The sequence below is a fragment of the Netta rufina genome (assembly GCF_964035555.1).
Source record: "Netta rufina genome assembly, chromosome: 2".
Classification (NCBI taxonomy): Eukaryota; Metazoa; Chordata; class Aves; order Anseriformes; family Anatidae; genus Netta; species Netta rufina.
The window spans coordinates 148138099-148154112 of NC_140124.1; positions in this window are offsets into that span (position 1 = coordinate 148138099).

Below are 16014 nucleotides of genomic sequence, written 5' to 3' on the forward strand. Positions count from 1 at the left end.
AAGAGAGAGAAAATAACCATATTTATATATAGTATGGATTAAAAGCCTGGACTTAAAGCATAAAATAATATTTTCGCTATATGTGGAGATTTTTAAAAAATTTTTTTTTCTCTTTCTTCAATTTATAGCAGTTTCATTGCCTTCAATAAATTGCTCTTGGTTTGCACCAAAGTAACTGAGAGCAAAATTTGACCTAGGGACTTCAACATTTCTTTTAAATCTAAATTTATAATAGAGAGCAAAAACTTCTTAATGATGAATTGTTTTGTTGCTAGGCAGTCTGGCCCTGATGGGCTGTTAAAGTTTGATTTACTCTTCTGATCCATGACCTCTTTCTCTGACAACTCATTTTTTATGATTATTTATTTATATTACAGAAGCACGTAGAGACTTTGGAGGTGACCAGGGCTCTGCTGTGCTATTAGGCACTGTCCAAACATGCATAAAGATTATTTTTTTTTATTCTGAAGAATTCGCTATTTATACAGTGGGCACAGCTTTTAGGGGAGCAGAGTGAAGCGGAGGAGTTAGATTTAGCTCCCCTGAATTACATTTCCCAGTGTGCTGTGCACTCTGCTCTGTGTGGGAGGGATGCAGGCAGAGACTAGTTAGCCATCCATTACACAACTGCATGTACCAGAGACACAATGAGTTGGAGGGGACTGGAAATCAGAGCTTTTATCTGGTCATCCTGAGAAAGCCTACTGAGGGGAAGACATTGTGGTGTCTCCTTTCCATATTGTGTGTAGAGCAGGATTAAATTAGTTAAACCTGTCAAATTTTGTTGGCTTAAGCTAAATAGCTCTAAAGTTATTGGCTGAGAAGGAACAAAGACACCACCATCCACCTCTACTTAGAACTAGGGTGATATTAGCCTCAACATAACAAAGGCTGAAAATATGTTGACATACATGTTCTCCCAATGGGGTCCACCATGAATACAAATGACAAAGAAACAACGCTGGGGAGTCAGAGCCATGGTGTCTGTAACTTTTGAGTTTCCTGCCTTGTACACTAGTCTTGATAGCAACTTACTGCAGCTTGTGGGTACTTGAGATCAGGCTTGGGTTAAAAAAGAAAACAGCAACCAACAAACAGCTGTGCAGTGTTTATTTTGAGAACAGAACAAGCACGCAAGTATTGATTTCCCCAAATGGTACAAAACAAAAAGGTCATATTTTCATTCCTGGAAACCGCACGGCCTCACCAAGGCTCTGTGAAGCTATGTCACCCAAGGTATTTGTGTTTTGTTAGCAGAACGCCATTGCCTCGTACCCCAAAGGGGCCGTGCTGCAAATGGCATGTGAAAATTGATTGCTGAGTTTCTGCCTGGCTCACCAGGCTCTGCAGGCAGTGCTGTGCTTTGCCGTCAGCTGCTCTGCTGTGGTGCCCCTGAAGAAGTGTGGTAGGGGCCAGGCACCGCAGAGCTCACACCAGCTCCTTGCAACACGGGCTGGAGTTGTAGGCTTGCAGAAGGGGAGCTCTCCATCCACCCCATGCAAAGTCCACATTGCTGTTTGAGGGAGGGAAATCTGCTGGGCTAATTCAGGACAAAATTAGGTGTGGTGAATCTTATTCCCTTCATTACTCTGCCTTGTTAGACAATGCATCTTGCTTTGTTTTTGAGTTTTTAAATAACACTAGTTTGGAGGAACAGAGGGCAGTTCATAAGACCTTTCTCTGCTTTCTTTCGCCTTGACTCACCCTTCAAAGCTGATTCATTTTTCACAACCAAACATGACAATCCAAAACCATGCAAGCAGCTGGAAATGTGAATGTCAGTTATGAGGTTTGGCCTTGCTTCACTAAAAAACCTAAGATTTTGCTCTTAATCTTGCTTAGAATAGTATATATCAGGAACTATTTTTCCATCTTCACTTTGGCACCCCATGCTTATCTGCCAGTCAGTACAGTTATTTTTCTCATTCCAGGTAGGCCTGTATTTGAAAGCAAAAGGACAAACTTAAGGCTGGATTTTCTACAAGGTTTTATCTGCCAGCTGCATGTATCTCTCCTTGCCTCCCTCTGTTTGCCAGCTGCTCTCAGCAACCATTATCTTGGTAGCCACAAGATTCAAACTTGAAATCTACTCACACTGCTGTTCAGTGCCTCCAGTTGTGTGTTTTTTTTTTTTTTTTCTCTTTCTCTCTGTCTTTATTTTTTTTTTTTTTTCCCTCCTTATTTTTTTTCCCATTTCTAAAAGTAAATGTACCAGACACCAAGACCTTGGCATTGTCTCCTCTCTGCCAGTCACACCACATGACTGTTGTTGAGTGACTTTAATCAGAGGGTCAGGACTTTTATTTCTGTACTTTCACCCTCTAGCTTTGTCCAGCAATTCCTTTATCAAATGGGCATTTCAAGACAGTAGAGCAAGTTGTGGCAAAGACTGCAGAAGGGGATGGTTTGACAAAGATGACATCAAATGAGATTTTGCGTGGTGGTGGGGAAGGTAATTTAAGTCAGAGATAGAATTATCTCCATATAGAGGTATTAAAGCTGGGCATTGCCTTCTTCCTACATCTACAAAAAATACCTTCCTACATCTAAAAAAAAATAATTTTTATACAGTCACACTAAACGCTTTTTTTCTGCCTTCTGAGCCACAAAGAAAAAGCTCTGAAAGCTGGAAGGGACTGGTACAGGAAACATCACAACCACACACTGCCCATTCTAGTGAATCCACCGTGAGCCAACCTCATCCGCTTGGGCACATGCAGATATATCCTGGATGTTTGTCTGCAGTAGCCTAGGATTGTCTTTCCCCCTTATTACTAAGTATCCGATTGGAGGAGTTGTACACACTGCTAGATTTTCCTCACCAGTGAAATCCACATTTTCTCCCTCTCCCTCATAGTCACTAAGAGGATGTCCACACCTTTCATGTCAACCCATGGGAGCTCTTGTACTCTTGTGTTTGCATTCATTCTAATCTTCTCACTTTGGTTTGCCTTTCCACACCCTTCTGATTCTGAGAAAATCTTATGTTATCTATTATTTTACCATTCCTTTGCTATCATGAATATTGTAGATGATCCTCATTCTGGGATTCCTTATCTGACAGCAATAGGGACTTGTACATTTAAATGGGTTTATTAATGTTTGCAGAATTTGAGCCAAGGTTGGATGACACGTCTTTGGAGTTGTGTTGACCTCTCCACAGAAGGGGGGGAGGGACAAAAAAATAAGTGAGATCCTTAGGCTAACCTATCTGTGTGTCACTGTTCTGTGAATCACATAATCACTAAAACTCTACGAACTTTCAACAAAGTTAAGAACATATTCCTAATAACATGTGGAGGGGAAGACAGAATAACTGTGACTGTGTTAAACATGAAGCTATCTGGAAAGGTCAACTTGTATGAGTGTGTCAGAATGTAAACAATATCTCACAGCTCCATCGTTGCAATTGCCTGTGAATAGGAACATAAAAGATATAGGAGAAAATGATCTTATGTGCTCTTGATTTTCCCTGGATTTAGCATTTTTGGGGTCATGCATAATTTAACTCACACGTAGGGCATGGTGCTGCTCTGATTGAGGATAACAGGGAAACTCTTTTAGTATGTTGGAAGAAGAGTATGCCTAATATTTTTGATGGCCAAGCATGAAAACGCTTCAGTGCCACCTCTCATCATTAGGAGAAAGAGTCAAGAAACATGGGGTTTAGTATAGTATGAAGGTACCTAAAGAATTTTTATTTCAATCAGACACTTCATCTTGCCCATAAGCTGCCTGAATGCTGAACGGCAGTTTTGTGAATGGTGTACTTAAAATACCTGCATTGCATAAGCTATCACAGTATCTCATTTTGAAATCCTTGGCTTCTCTCTTAGTACAAACAAAGATGATCAAAAGGATTTTAACCAAAGCTTTCCTGACAGCTGATGTTAGAAGATTTCAGTCCTTATTGTTGCCAGTATTGGTATGAGAAAGACGAAGATCAGACCGTTAATCAGCACTTAGGCCTGCAGAAAGATTCATTTTGATCATGCAGCAGTACTTGAAGTGCTGATGTGCTAGTATTGTTATTTCTACATGATGCAGTAACACAGAATATATGTTCAACACTTTCATCTCTTGAACTTCCCTTGAAAGGAAAGTGAAGAATGAAAAACTACAAAAATATGTGTTGTAAACATGACTGTACAAAGAACCTCAGAAAGAAGAATGAAAGTCAAATGTTGAAAGCTTGGTGATATTTCTTTTATTCTCTTCTTCTGAGAGTCATGCAAACCTTTGTTGTTTGCAGAGGTTTTCCCTCCATATATTGATTTATTACTTGATGGTATTCATGCAATTCAAAATTTAATTGGATGCTGCTTTAATGCCTACATTCTTGCTTATATTTAGTGAACTTTGATAACTTCAACCTAAACAATCTGCTTTTCACTTCCACCATGGTTTAAAACTTTAATTGATAAATTGCTAAGGAAGATTCTGAAAGAGAAAAAAAATCCATTTTCTTCATATAGAACAAATAGGTTAACTATGAGGAAAATGGTGATTTGGGTAAATGAAAAGAAAAAAAAAAAAAAAAAAGGATCAATAAAAATGGTGCCAATTGCTGATTAATAAACTATTCCTAAATAGTATTTTTCATCATGGAGGAAAAAGATAGGAATGAGTGCTTTTTCATATAATCCCTGCTTAATCCACACCTCCTAAATCAAAGTCATCAAACTGGAGCAGATTGCTTGAAGCCACATCCAAATGGTTTTCAAGTTTATCCAAGGATGTAAAATCCACAAGCTCTCTGATCAATCTGCTCTGGTATTTGAACACTCTCATAACAAACAAACAAAGAAATAAACAAACACAAACAAACACACACACACACACCAACCAACCAACCAAACAAACAAACAAATTTTAATTACTTTTAAGTGGAATTCACTGTATTTGTACAGCAGTTGTGACCAATGTATCTTGTCTTGGCATTGGAAAGATTAAGAAGAGCATGGCTCTGTCTTCTGTACTGCCTCCCATCAGGTATTTATATACACTGATGTGATCCCCCTGAGCCTTCTCTTCTCTAGGCTGAAGGGCCCCAGCTATTCGAGTCTCTTCATAAGTCATGCTCCAGTCCTTTCCTTTCATCATCTTTGTAGCCCTAAGCTGGAATTGCACCAGTACATCCATGACACTCTTGTACTGGGGAAGCCAGCACTGGACCTGGTCACAGCCATGCATCTGATCACCCTAGTCCATCCCAATATCTTGCTAAAATCTGATCTTTTTTCTCTGTGATATTGCTTTCCATTGTCTATATGTGGGGGTGTATGTGTTTGCTAATGACCTTCAAGACACACTAACCAAGAAGTAGGAAACTGGCATACAGAAAGACACAGACTCTAAGGTGATGACTGGTAAGGGGCCTAGGGGCTAGGTATGTGTATAAGATGAACCGAAAGCCCATGCTAAAATTCAAGAGAGCTGTGAATACAGTGCATTTGTGAATGCAGAGAGTGAGGGTGTATGCATGTCCACTGATGGATCTCTCTCTATATTCTCACCTTTAAATCTCACCTTAGATGAGTACCAGGTTTAGATGACAATCCCAGCTAAGGTGTAAAGTCCTGAAGGCAGAAAGAACACTACTGCAAGAGATATAAGATGGAAGATGTGCAGTCTTGACAAAGCCTGGTGAAAGACATGTCAGGGCTGGCTATGTGAGGGGGGGGAAGCATTTTAGCTTGTACAAGTGAGCTAGGAGCAAAGGATCTTTTAAATCAATTATGAGAAATGTTTGGGGAATGTTTTGATTTTCATTAGTCTACTCTTAGTTTTGAAAACAAATCCTTCTGTGAAAAAAAAAAGTGCTAAAAATCTGCTATGCTGAATGTCATTGTATTTAGGCAGCAATTTGCTGAAATGACTTCTGGGTACATGTGTCCTGCATGTGAAAAACAAATTCAGAAATTATAAGATCTTTTGTGAACTCACAACTTTTTTTTGAACAAGAATGTTGTCTACAAACTTTCATTTTGAAGTCCTGAATATATTAAAGTATTGAATAACATTACTCTTCCCACCCCCACTTCCCCTTCTCTCCGTAGATTTTCACCACCCGGACTGGCAATATAATACTAATACGAAACAATAAGGCTGAAATAATCCAAAGAAATTGTCCTCACTTTATGCCTAACTGAAGCAAGAATAGACTGTTATTTAAGAGCAGCTTCATACTCAGCTTCTTTAGTCCTTGCAAGTTCTCATAGTGCTTACACAGACAGGGCCAACTGCATGACTGAGAGTTGAATGCTTCATCTAAGTTAGCTGTTAGGCTCCTTCAGCAGTGTAATATGGAGAAAGGGTTCAAGAGGTGTCTGGTTTTACTTGTCTCATGTGCTACCTCCATGTGGTGGTTTTACTCAGGTGGTCAGTCTGAATGAATATCTGCTGCTCTGAGGTTGTGACAGTTCTATAAATTTTATTAAATCTTTTGCTCAATATATTCACACAAAAGCATTGCTGGGACAATCTTGGCAAAGTCTTGGTCCATACTTTAAGAGGATCGGTACCCAGTTGGGACAACACATTTCTTCTGGTACTGCATCTGAAAATCCTGTAACCATTTATTGTTATTATTACAGGGTTAGTGAGTAATGAATGCTAACATTTGAAAAGAAATCATCTAGTCAGAAAGAAGCTGCTATTCTTTCAGTGATTAGATCCATAAACCTAGAATGTGGAAAGTATAAACAAACAGGACTAATTTCTGCCACATATCCTGCTGTAACAAATCCAGTTTATAGTTCTTTCCCAGTTACATCATATGTTCCACATCATATAATGTGTCAATTCAATCATTTACAATAGATTTCAAGTGGAAAAATCCATAATCTGATACTCATTGAAGAATTGTCTCTATGTCTTTATGCATGTTTCTAGACTTATTTTTCTGATATTACTTCAAAAGAAGAAATAGTCATGGTACTGTGAAAGGGAGTCAGGTATCACAACTGGTCCTTTCAGCAAACATATGAAGATTTATTTTATTTTATTTTATTTTAATGTGGGGGGGAATTCATCAACTGAGCAACAGTAGTGTCTTGCTGGCAGCAGAGGTATGGATCTTAGGCAGTTCAAGTCTTGGGGAAGGTTGTTTGTTATTCAAAAAAGATGGGAGAAATTCTTCCATCTCCTTTCCTAATACAAGATGCTCAGGGAGTCTATAGGAGTAGGGAGCATCTGCAGCATGGGGGAGATCCTCTGTATGTCTTCACACCTTTGTTTACCATCCAACACAACTGCATGAGCCAAATGTATCTGCTAGACCAGTTTTCTCCTTAACCTCACTTGTAGGGATCATGTTGAGGATTAAATCTGCACTGTAGAGAGTGGCAGCTGCAAGCAAGCTCTGCCTGCCCACTCAGCTCACCAAAGGCAGTGCGATCACACCAGTGCAATGCAAAGCTCAGGTTAATATGTGCTGGTTAAAAGAGAGGATGTATTAGACTGGGCTTGGCTCCAGGCAGACAGCCAGTTTTGGCATGACAGCTGGCTCATGTCTCCTGTTGTGGTCTAGGGGGCAGAGTAGACTCATGCCAGCTTGTAAGAAATTATGTGGGCATATCCCACGCTGCTTCTCTGTTGAGCTGGTGCAGCAACCAGTCGTGCAGCCATTCCTGAGGGATTTGGAGTTGAAAGGGAGCAGCCAGCACTTGGCAGGCTGGAAGGTCAAGGTATTGGATAATTAAATTCCTTGTAGGTTTTCCTTTCATGATAATGCTAAATCCAGGGATAAGTTGCCCTGGCAACAGCTCTGGCTACTGTTCTTCCCACCCTTGTTTTTACGCCTGTGATTAAAGGTACTTCAGTATGTAAATCACCAGCTGAGACTGGTGGATTTATTTATTTATTTCACAGAAAGTAGCGCCCATATTAACTGATAATACAGTGCACTTTCATTTGTGTTTGAATAATAAAACAACGTACTCACTATTCAGAGCTCTGTCTTTAGCCAATAACATATATTATTCATTGTTTCAAAATGTAATAAAGATACATACTTAATATCTGCTTTCCAATTAAACTTTATGACTGGGGATTGACTATGGTTATATTTTTTGGCTGTGCTTTTTAATTTTCTTCTAATGCCTCCCTGGGAATTCAAGAGGCAGCTTCAAGCATAAACATGTTGAATGTTAAAATAGTGTAGTATATTTTATGGTCAAAATGTTATTACACAGATTTGTGGAACTATCAAATGTGGTGACTGAAAGTAGGCACTGAACTTGCTTCACCTGATTTCTTTAGTAGGCTTCAGTGCTCGTAGTTTCAGATGACGTCATTGGCACCAGAAATGCCTTTGTTTGTCTGTTTGAGGAGTGGTGCCAACTGACTGGGTGAAAGCTCTGGATCCTTGATACCCCTGGAGATCCAGTCACATTTGTTGTTGTTGCTGTTGTTATTATTATTAATCCCATTGTATATTTACTAAAGAGTCCTCAGGCATAATTGAGATGTGCAGCCATGGATTATGTCCCTTGCCTTAGTTAACTTAGTAGGTTGGCTTCAGTATAAAAATGGTAATTTTAGCCACAGGTGCTTCTTCTGGAAGAGAGGGCACAGCAAATTATTATAAAGGTTCTCCAGTGTGGGCTTCTGCAGGTGCTTTTACTCTCTCCATTTTGTTCTCCCAGGGATTATGCTGGTGGCAGAGAAGACACTTTTGCATGTATGTGCATCTGTGTGGCTGAGAGGTCATCCATCCACTGCATCAGAGGGTGCAGTTCCCTCTGGTACCAACACACTGGTGGGGCAGGGCATCAGGAGCAGCAAGCGGCAGATTGCTAGGGGTGTTTGGGGTTTGTAGAAAATACTTTTGGGTAACACATACACTGTCCTTCAGATGGCATACACATTCTTCTGTATACAGTGACTTGAGATAATTAGTGATTATATTGTTTGTTGTTGTTGTAGGTTTTTTTTTTTTTTTTTTTTTTTTTTTTTTTTTTTTTTCTCTGACTGAAGCCGGAAAAGGCTTTCTCTATCCATGTCACATACTGGTGGCTGTAATGGAAGAAAAGATCAGAAGGACAAATTCTACATGCTATAATGAATAAAGAGTTTCTGAATAAGGAAATGGAGGGATCACCAGTTTTGCAGTGGCAAAATTCAAGCAAGGAAATGTCTGCTGGTCAATTCAGGTGGAAGTGTTGGTGTGATGGTGCATACAGTATGTCTCAAGACAGATGAGAGTGGAGATATCCAGATCTCCCAATATTAGGCACCCTACTTTGCTGAGCACATTCTGAAGACAACTTCCTTTGGTTTTCCTGTAACCAGCGAAGATGAGAAAGGGCTGGTCTTCAGCATCATGCTTCTAAGGATTGTTATTTAGGTGCCTGAGTTGTTCCCTGGAGGAATTTCTTTCTCCTGTGGCTACAGAGGAAGCCTAAAGAAATTTGCATGAAAACTCAACCAGTAAAGTTATGTGGTGTGTAGACTTCCTTTCTAGCTCCTTACGTTCACCCAGACAAACGGGAAAAAGAATGGAAAGGACTCAATTTGCAGTACCCATGCTACTTTCATATCTCTAAAATGAAAACAATAGAAACCGTTTCTGAAGAAACAGCTGGTGGACTGAACTAGACAGCTATGAGATGACATACCTGTGGCTGGCTGGAAGCCCAGACTGTAATGCAATTGAGCATGTCTAAATGGAGATCTCCAGCAGGCTAAGGAGAAAAAATGTTCCTGTTAGGAATTCTGTGCCAAAAAAAAAAGATGGGAAAATATTTTCAGAATATAAGAAAACAAGACTGCGTGCTTTCTTTCTGGAATGATGGTAGGAAATGAGAATCTAGAGTTGGATAGGCTTCAGGCTCTGAGAGGCCATGGATCTGCTGGCGATGGGTATGGACATTGATGTATGGCAATACAACCAAGGGAGAGCTCAGGAAGCTTCTGAATAAGGGAAATATCAAAACATCTCCCTAGAAAATAAAGAGAAAACATATTGGAAATGAAATGCTGTCTAGATAAGAGAGGTAGGTTTTTATTTTGTGGCTCACTTATTCTCTTTGTAAGGAGACAGGGAAATGATGATCTTTGAATCCTTCTTAGTAGGAGAGCAGCCAGTTTTCTGTTGAAAGAGGCAATTACCAGAGGGGGTTAAATTAATAATAGAATGGATAAAAATGAGAACGCAGCATAAAATTGAAAGATGTTGAGAATAAAATGAATCAAAACATCAGGAGTCATAGAGGAAAATCTTTGATTAGCCTTATCCAAATAACTGGGAGATGAGGTGAAAAACAGTAAGAATTTGAAACAGTTTTTGTCAGAATTTATTAACCATCTGAGTACTTATAAAGCCTGATAGGAAAGTCTATGTGACTGAAAGTTAAAAGGAAACCACAGAGGTTTTGGTGAGTGGATTATGTAAAGGAGACAGGTACTCTTCCAATGCTCACTTGAGAGTTCCCAGACCATTCACAACTTGGCAGTATCTGCAACAGACCACTGAGCTAAGGCAGAGTGAAGGATGACTAACCTCTGCTTTTACAGCAGGGGAGGAGCTGCTCTGATGTATAGGGTGAGAGAGGACATGAGGTATGTGTGAGTTCTTGTGCAGAAAGATACAAAAAGTTCTTTAGTTTTAAAAATCTTAATAGATATTTTCCTAACTCAAAAATCTTTATGTCTAAGGTGGAGGGACTCTAAACATCGTTTTGACACAGTAGGAGAAATAGATCACAAAACTAAAAGATAAGGATTGTTAAGGTACAAGTGATTTTTATGTGATTACATTTACAAGCAAAATAGTAGAACTAAGATCAATGGAGTAAAATAGATGCTTGATGTCTTAAAACTTTCTTTTTCACAGAAATTAAAGCAATTAGGAAGTAAATGAGTTGGGGAAAATATTATCATCAGGTTGATAAACTATGGCTGAGAATGTTTTTTGAACATTTCAGTGGATGGTTCCAAAAACAGATTTTGAGACCAGAAAGAGAAAGCTTTGACAGCTATAAAACCAAACCAGAATAACCCAAAGCTTGGATCAGAAGGAAAGTGAAAGGACTTTATAAATATATATATGTACAAAAATGGGGCACCTGTAGAAGAGAAAGTTGATACTAATGGGTTATAAGAGGAACTTGGCACTAATGGGTTATAAGAGGAACTTGGCTGAGAAAGTTAAGGTGGAAGACAATTCAGATTATAATATTAAAAAAAAAATGCAATTCATGATTTAGGGAAAGAACAGAAAAAGACAATGATATTGCAGAAAATGAATTTCAATATGCCTGTAAAAAAAAGAGAATGCCTGTAAAAAAAGCTGGAGATTAGCAAGCATAAGAGAAAAAAAGCTTGAATGAGTTAACAACGTGGAAGGATAGTCAGGGCACTGTGACAAAGCTATTTGTAAAAGGATGTAAACAAATACCATGCATTTCAGTGCCACTAAATGTAGCCTATCACAGTATTTCTGTAGGATCTACCGTAATGAAATGAAGCAATAAGAGTAACAAGCCATTGGTACAATTTAGTAAGAGCTGCGATAAAGTTTCTACTGCAGAAATCTTTAAGATCAAGAATTCACTTTCTTTCTAATACCAATGCTTTAGTTCAGACAGGGTTAATTCAACAAAGTGTTATGGTTTTTGTCATGTAGTTGTTAAATTAAACATTACAATGTTTCCTTTTGGCTTCATAATTTATGAATTCAGTCTCAAAACTTAGCACAGTAACTTCATGGGATAACTAAATTTCACATGTAATCTTATTAATAAAATACATGCAACTCTTGCAAAAATCATTCTGGAAGGAAACCTGAAATGTTGCTGTTTGCCTCACACATCTCTGCCTTAGTGAAACAGCCATGATTTAATATGCCCATGGAGCCCTCAACATCACACCCTTAATCCTCCTCCTTGACAATGAGTAAACCACATGATGAATAGCTGAATTACCATCTTTTAGAAGCTGTTCTGTTATTTTTGCTTAGTTAAAATTGTTGAGGAATCAGGGAAGTAGGTGGCCAGCAGAAGACTTGTAAAGAACTTGCAATAGAATGTGTCTCAGTTGCAAGTGGTGGTCAGAAGGGCAGAAAGAGAAGTCTGATTTGGGGCAATCAGGTAAGGAGAGACCAAAAACCCTATTCATCCTGTAAGTATATGCTGAGATATTACTCCTGTTGTTTTTCCAAGGAATCAAAGACATTGGACAGTCCACTGCAATGTCATGATCTGATACTGAGTTCAGAGCTTAATAGGTCTATAAGGGGGGAAGAAGGAGTCACAAATGATAAGGAGAAGAAATAAAATACTTTTTTTTCAGAGTACTTGTTCTTGTTTATGGCACATTTTCATATACATCGCATTTGTGGACTATGCCATCTAGCCAATTCAGAGCGTGATTTAGAATCCCCTGCAAAAACAAACAAACAAACAAAACATTAGTACTGTTAGATCTCTGGAGCAGAAATTTGTTTCTGGAAACCTAGAACATCTGCAGAGTCTGATATCATAAGAAAATTGAGTTGGAAGCATTCACAACACAGGATGAACATAAAAATATTTCTTGTAATACACTTTTATTTCAGTTACATTCCGTGCTCCCTGAATGCTTCTCTCTTTCCCCTCACAGCAGTGTCAGTTTTTTTTTCCAGTGAGGTTCTTAGCAGAGGTTATTGGCTGTAAAAAGAAATTTAGTGCAAAAGTCAGCATCTAATAACTTGTCAAAATTTAACTGGAACCCAAACTGAGGCATGCTGCTTCCTCTCCAGGCTGTCAGACAGAGAAAAAGGCATGCTGCTGTCTTGGAGCTGCATCTTCTTTGTTTCAGCTGGGTTTGTATTGTTTAGATGGTTGCAAAGATAAAGAAAACCAGCTGGGCTCTAAGAGAAACTCTCCTTTTTTGCAGCTTGGGTTGGTGTGGGTTACCAATGTGCCTTTTTCAGCTGTGAGCCAGCTGTGCTGTCTACAAGCGCAGGGGAGGAGACATTAAAGGGGTACAGACACTTTCAAATTTCTACCATGTAATGATAGCACATCTTATATGCTGTATCCACACAGCTATATGGACTCTTTTAGGGTTGCTAATCCTCTGTAATATCCTTCACTTTCTCTCAGTCTGAAAGTTGAAACCTATCCACTGGGGCTATTAGTTCAAGTAATGACAACTGCCCAGCAAATTGTCAACCAGTGATCTCTCAATGTCTCAATAAAGATGTCTTAAATTAAAATTTGCAACTTCAAAGTAGCTGGCATTGCACTTCTTGTGCAAGTCTTTTTGTCCTCCTTTGCCTTTAATACTGAAAACTTTCAGTTAGAGCAAAAAGAAACCACCTGTGAGCATTCTTTGTATCCCGTAGTATAACTCCAGCTGCACACCCTCATGGCTGCTGTCCATAGAAGGCAGTCATGCTGCCCACCTGCAACCTGGTATCTGAAGAGATGAGATATAATGTGTTGATACAAATGATGTCTCCTCCATGCATGTTCTCTAAGGTGATGGTGGTTGGGCCATTTCCAGCCAAGGCAATTCATCTGGCTTATGGTTCACTCCTTCTACTCTGAAGGCCCTTTGGGCACAATCTCCTAGCCCCTCAGAGGAGATGGGCAACTTCATCAGCAGCAACCCTATCTGGGCTTCCAAAGCCTCTGCTCCCAGGAACAAGGTTTGCCTCCCTCATGTGCCAGAATGGTCCCATGAAAAATACACCTGTGAACAGAGCAGGGGAGTTATCCTGTCATGCTCGTTCTTTCCCATGGACTGTAGGTTAGTCACTCCTTATCCATCAGAAGTAAAACTTCTGGAGAGAAATGCAGACTTTCCAAGTTCAGGAAGTTAAGGAAACTTCTTACAAAATAAATTATAAGTGATGGTCCAACATTATAATATTCTCTGCAGTCCAAAAATCAGAGAATGGCAGATCATGTGGTGGTTTGCTGCCCACTTCAATACAGTATGATGGCCTCCAACATAGATGGATTGTAATAAAATATATTCACAAACTTTCCAAACACTTCAATATGCATGCCCTTACTACTTCATGGCTAAGTTTCAGACATGTTATAGTGTTGCCAATTTCTCTCTATGTATATGCTGCTGGCCTTCTTTTTCTTTTATTAAACTTCCTGTATTTGGGCATTAGGCCCTTGATGACCTTCTTCAGGAGGTTTAAATTCTTATTCCTTTATTAACACTCTCAAATCCTAGATTTAATCTCTGAGATAATTCATTTCATTTACAAACACAGTCAGCCCTTTTGTTTTTCTCTTCAGCCAGATCTTCATGCTTTTCACTCTTTTTTCTGCCTGTGCAGTTGTGCTTCCCCAAGAGCTCTTTCTCAGGAGCCTATTGTTTCCACTGTTTGGATGAAATCTTTCCCATCTGGATAGTCTTTTTGTACTTCAAAATGACACTTGCACATGACAAAAGGAAAAGCTTCCTTCTTTTTTTCTTTATATTAGCTCTCCAGTCATTTAGTGAAGTCCCTATTCTGTCCTCTCCCTCTTTTACTCTGAATGAGTAGTGTGTAATACTGCAGAGGTTACTTTCACAAAAGTTATCCTCACCCTTTGTCCTCCAGCTTATATTAGTTCCTTTAATTTCTTGTCTGACTGTAGACCAGATCTAGTGACCTTAGGGTCTTGATTTTTTTTTTTTTCCATGTTCCTTTCTTTTATTGTAACTTGGGAGATATTACTTGGCAGGCTCCTAGCATCAGCCATCCACTACAGACATGAACAAAACATTTGGTAACCACCATTCAGTCCATCAGAAGCCCCAGTCCACTACTTGCACTAGCTAGGACAAAAAGACAGTTGATCAAAATGAAAGACATCAACTAAGATAAGGATATACAGCTAATGAAAGGACTTTCCTTTTAGGTAAAGCAAAATTACATGGCAAAAATATTGTTGTAGTTAAGTGATTAACTTATTCTAATAGGTTTTAATAATAGGGAGTTTTATGAACTGTAGAAATATGGGGATTTTTAATTGGGAAATATAAGAGAATGAGCTCTTCAAGTCAAACTCATAGCCAGAGGTATTGAACACCTTCTGTGTTGGAGTCCATTCTCCCCTCCACGATCCTGCAATGGCCATGTATCTTTCCTAGCCCAGCTGGAAAGAGAACACAGTCATTACCTTTTGAAATCCCTTTGTGACTTTTGCTCCCCCTCTGGCTGTGAGGAAAAATTTCTTAAATGAAGGGCTCCAAGCACTGGGGAAAGATCCTCATGGGGCTCTGCTCTCAAAGGGTATCTTGTCTGCCACTACCACTTTGGTGTTCCTACATGTCAAAAATATTAGAAGATTTTGAAGATTCCACAGAGAGGCTCGTGGCCTCTCTTTATGACTGTCTGGTAGAGTGCTTGGGAAAATTGTACATACTCACAAGTCCTCCTAACCCGGAGGGAGGTTTCCTGATCTGGACTTTGTAAGTGAATCTTAATGTTCGATAGGTCATGGTAAATTCATCATTCTTCCAAGAGTATGTAATTAATATATAAATATATTTTAAAACTATTGAATCATCTTCTACAAAATCATTTTGTTAAAGGTGTCTGCTGCACCTTCAGGTGGCAAATCCCTTCATGTCATTTCTAGGTATTTTTCTTCCTTTACCCAAAGGCTTTGTTTTGTGCAGTAAGGTATTCTTTACATCTTCCCACTACCCTCAGACAGACGCCTAATGCTTATTTTATACAGAAAGTGAGTTCAGGAGTGACTGCAGCAAAACCAGGGTAGGGTTGACAGTTATGGCCCCTATAACAGCCACAGAGGGAATGAGGCATATCTAACTGACTGATTGTTATACATAAAAAATCTCCAGCCATCATAGATTATTTGTCTGCAATTCCACTCTCATTTTTCACTAGTAATTGTTAGTGTTATTTGACATTCCATCTTCCAATTTGCTGTGGTAATGGACTCAAGGCTGACAAACAAAGTGATGAAATACTGCTTATCTTGGTTTTATTTCTGCTCTGAATAAAACACTGATGGACACAAATGTCTTGTATAGAAAGCTACTCTCACTACTGAT